This window comes from Fomitiporia mediterranea, assembly GCF_000271605.1.
Source record: "Fomitiporia mediterranea MF3/22 unplaced genomic scaffold FOMMEscaffold_7, whole genome shotgun sequence".
NCBI classification, from domain to species: Eukaryota; Fungi; Basidiomycota; class Agaricomycetes; order Hymenochaetales; family Hymenochaetaceae; genus Fomitiporia; species Fomitiporia mediterranea.
This window is the reverse complement of record NW_006760392.1, coordinates 449,258-454,429: the sequence shown is the minus strand read 5'-3', so window position 1 is coordinate 454,429 and position 5,172 is coordinate 449,258.

Genomic DNA, 5,172 nt, shown 5'->3' with positions numbered 1-5,172 from the left:
CCTAGAACTAGTTAATAAGATTCTTAGAATAATATTAGAACTAGTCACTTACACTGAGTAGAAGACACACACTATTTCCTTCAACTAAGCTATAGCTTGAATGTGTTAAGTCTGTGTAAAACACTTATACATACATTTAGCTCTAACAGTTCTGAGCCCTCAAATTAATCCACCTGTAATTTGTAATCAATCTGTTCTGATAAACATTAGAGAAGCCTAAAAGTAAGGAGTATACTTTACCTGTAGAAAGTCAGAGTACTAAATTAAGGACTGCTCACAGAAGTGACAGTATATTTATTAGGTTATTAGAGTAATAATGAGTGACAAGCAGGATTTGTAGTAAGAAGCCTTTTCTACAAATCTGAAAGTCACTTTAGAACTCTTAGACTCTGACTACATACTCTAGGATTTTGTAAAGGCCTAACAGTGAATATAGTACTGAAGGGCTATAACTCAGATTTTTTAATAGCTTCTTTTGATTCAATAGACACTGTAGGATTAAAAGTAAATAAAGTAAGAAAAGTAGAAAAAGTAGAAAAAGTAGAAAAAATAAATCAACAAAATTATTTATTAGAAAGAAAAAAGTCAAAAACAAAAGTAGATAGTTCTCCTATTTCTTCTGATTCTTTTAATTCTTCCCTTTACACTTTATCCAAGTTTAAATCTGTACAATCTGACTTGCTACTTCTGTGTTTCAAAATCTTAGAGTGTTTGGAACACTACCTAGCCCTATTCACTACTCAGTAGTTTGTCTATAGTATTAAGTAGGGATAGTCTCAGCTGAGTTCACAGCTAAGGACATGAGTCTATCCTTGTTGAAAGAGAGAGGTTAATAAGGAAATGTTAGTGTATATACTTACTCTCTCAGACAACAAGACTGTGTAAGCTGTACATTCCCTTCAGAACAAACAGTAGTTCATTTAAGAACATTCTAAACACTAGCTCTAGGTCCCTGTCCTCTTAACTCTCTTCTCAGAATCCCTCCAGATTCAAACAATAACTCTAGTAAATAGTAGATACACTAGTTCATATATTAATAAGGCCTTTGTGTAGGAACACTACCTCCCTACTTAATATGTTCTACTTCTGATCCTAGTATACAATGTAGACAGAACCTTAAACAAGAATAGTCAGATCACTAAGTTTGTCCAACTACAAATGACTATTTAGAATTATAAGGAAAGTATTGAGTTCAGAGTTACTAACCTTAGAAAGACAGATGTTTTTATTAGATTTGAATGGTTTAAGACTCACAACCCTACTATTAACTAGTTAGAGTAGACACTTACATTCAATTAGTGTTCTGAGTCTTGTAACTACCTTATACTACTGTTCTAAGTAGATACAGACACTTCTAATGTTACTAACAGTTCTAATAAAGGTGACTAGTTGTTCTTCTTCAACTAGGATAAATATGTAGATACATATTCTAGTTAAGGTAGAACAGAGTTAATCTGAAGGATGTCTAAGACAGAACCAGTCCAGAACCCTCTTAGAACAATTCTACTCTAGAATACACATAGACCTAACCTGCCAGATTTTGTCTGAGAGTTTCCTAAAGTCTTTAGTAAAGAAGAATTTGACTAGCTTCCTGAATACTGTTTCTAGGACTATACAATTGAATTGACTGAGAGTTTCCAACCTAAGAATTGTAAGGTCTACCTACTTAACAGAGACAAGTAGGAGGTGCTTGACAAGTTCCTTTAGGAAAATCTTCAGAATAGCTGGATCCAACCCTTAAAGTCCTTTATAGTCTCCCCTTTCTTCTTCATCAAAAAGAAAGATGAGAAGCTCTATCTAGTCTAGGATTATTGTTGTCTTAATGAGGGTACTGTCAAAAACAAGTACCTACTCCCTCTAATTCAGAAGCTCATTAATAAGACACATACATTTAGGGTTTTTACTAAGTTGGATGTTTAATAAGGATACAATAATATTTGGATCTAAGACAGAAATGAGTAGAAGACTGTGTTCTAAACTAATTGTAGATTGTACAAACTGACTGTAATGTTCTTTAGACTAACTAACTTGTTTACAACATTCTAGTCATTTATGAATCACATTCTTACAGATCTGATTGACTTAGAATATGTTAGTGTGTATCTGGACAACATTCTGATCTTTACTCAGACAGTTAAGCACTATTACTGACTAATCTAAGTAGTTCTATAATAGCTCTAAGATAATAAACTGTTTCTCTAAGAAGTAAAGTACTCTTTTGTACAGAAGTTAGTAGATTATCTAGGCTTTGTAATCAGTAGAGGAGAGGTCTGTATGGATCCAGCAAAGGTAACTATAGTTTAGAACTGGTCACAACCTTAGAACCTGAAACAGGTCCAAGTGTTTCTTAGGTTTGTAAACTACTACTAACACTTTATTCAAAGCTTTAGTACTATCACCTGGCCCCTTCACAATCTCACCAGCAAAGATGTTCCTTAGTAATAGGATGATTAGTAACAGTCTGCATTTGAGTCTCTCAAGTAGGCTATTACTAGTAAGCTCATATTAGTAGTTCTAACAGTTATGAACAAGTTCTGAGTTGAAGCCAACTCTTCTAACTTTGCAAATAAAGTAGTACTGTCCTAGTTTATTAATAGAAAGTAGTGTCTAATAGTGTTCCAATCAGAATCCCTCTCTACAACAGAATGGAACTATCCTATCTATAATAAGGAACTTCTTACAATTGTCTGTTCCTTAGAGGAGTAGTATTAATATCTCCTTAGTACTATACAGAAGTTTAAGATTTAGAGTGATTACCTTAATCTCTAGTACTTCTGAGTGTCTCAGAAGCTTAACTACTACTAAGTCTACTAGATGTTAGAACTGTAAAACTATAACTTTGTACTAACCTACAAACCTAGAATACAAATGATGAAAGCTGACTTACTCTTAAGACAAGTAGGTTATAAAAGGGGGGAGAATAATAACAAAAATCTTGTTCTCCTAGATAATTCCTGTTTTGTATCTAAGACAATTTAAGAGATCTGACTCAAATCTAAGAATGTTAACTTTGTCACCTATATATAGTAAGCTCTAAGACACACACAGGACTAGGTTGTAGTAAAGTAGTTAGAGAAGTAAGCTAGAAATTAGGAGGAGGATAAGGATGGACAGGTTTACTAGGAAGGCTGACTGTACATTCTAAAGGATTAGAAGCTGTAGGAGGACATTATTCAAGCTTATTATAACAATCTAACTGTAGAACATTCAGACTAACACAAAACATAGGAACTTATTACTCAGAACTACTAGTGGCTAGGAATGTAGAGGGAAATCTTAAAGTACATAACTAGTTGTAATACATACTAACAGACTAAGGCTTACTAGATAAGGGTTTAGGCTCCCTTACATCTGTATTGAATCCTGAATCACTCTTAGGAAGAAGTCTCAGTAGACCTGATTAGTGAGCTACTCAAGTCTTAGAGTTATAATACTATCTGTGTGATTGTCAACCAATTCTCTAAACAAGTCTATATAGTTCCAACCCAAACAGAACTCACTTCTAAAGGTATAGTGTACATTTATTAGGATCATGTCTTTCAGTTGTACAGACTCTCTCAGAAGCTTATTCACAATTACAGACCACAATTTGAGTTGAAATTCATACAAGACTTGTATACACTTCTTAGAATTTAAGGGAACCCTTCTACTACATATTACTTACAGACTGACAGTTAAACTGAGTAAGTCAATTAGGAGATTGAGCTCTACCTCTGAATGTTCATTAATCATTAGTAATCAGATTGGTCTGAATAGTTAGCTCTAGCAGAATTCATACACAATAACTAGTAACACTCTATAATAGGACAATCCCTGTTCTTCCTCAATTATGAGAGACATTTATACTAGGAGACAGTTCTAAACTAGAACAGTAGTTCTGAATCTATAATAGACTTTGTAGAACAGATACACAGAACTAGGGAGGACACACAAGCTCTTTTGAAGAAGGTAGTACAGGTTATAAAGTAGAACTATAATTAGAAGAGGTCTGTAGCCAAGGATTACTAGCCTAGTAACAAGGTTATACTGGAAGCCACTAATCTGACCTTGGATTGCTTAATAAAGAAGTTGGACAACAAGCACTTTAGACCCTTCATTATTGAAAAGAAGGTTAGTACCTCTGTCTACAAACTCTAACTTCTAACAATATGGAAACACATACACCTAGTGTTTAATAAGGTTCTGTTGTCTTAGTACTATGATTCTAGTTTTCCTTCATAACAAAGACCCTCTCTGCCTCTACTAGAACTCATTAGCTCTAAACTAGAATATAAAGTTTTTAACAAGTATAGCAGGAGTGCCCCAAGTACTCTCTCTTGTTAAGACATCAAGCAAGTATCTACCTTATATACTATATAGTAAAGTCTGATAATCCAAGACATTCTAAGTGTAGTAATTCTACATAAGGCAATTAGGGATTTCCTAATCCAGAGTACAATCTAATACTCCCCTTCAAGCATTAATTAAGAACTAAGACTGTATGCCTACTAGTTTGTTTAGATGCTTAATCTGTAGGACATGGAGAGCCTTTGTAAGGATGTCTACTAATTGGTTCTGTGATTGAACATAGTATACATTAATGTATTTGTTTTGAATGTAACATTGTACAAAGTCTTTTCATAAATCAAGATGTTTAGTGTGAGTGTTGTATGTTATTTTGTCAGACTTTACAGTCTTTATTACACCTTGATTATCACAATAAATCATAATAGGTGCTGATTCAGTCTACAGTACTTCTTCAGCAAATCGTTTGAGCCAAATGGCTTCTTAAGTAGTATACACTAGTGCTTACAACTCTGCTTCATAAACAGATAGTAGTACCAGGTTTTACTGTTTGCTTGACCAGGATATGGTCAATTTAGCTAATTGAAAGACATAACTGTTTATTACTTTATGTCCTTCTGTCATTTGTCTGTCTGCATTACAATAGCCTCATAGTTTTAAGGCATTTGTGCTTCCAAGTTGAAGCTAACAATTTGTTGTATATTTTAAATATACAAAGCAATGTTTTACTACTTTGTAGTAATGTGTTTAAAGCTTTTGTAAGTAGCATGCTAATTGCCCAGTAATATAGGATATGTCTGGCTGTGTGCAGTCTGCAACATATCTTAACAATCCTACTATATTCATGTATAGTGTTGTTTCATTTATTACTTTCTATTTGTTATTGTT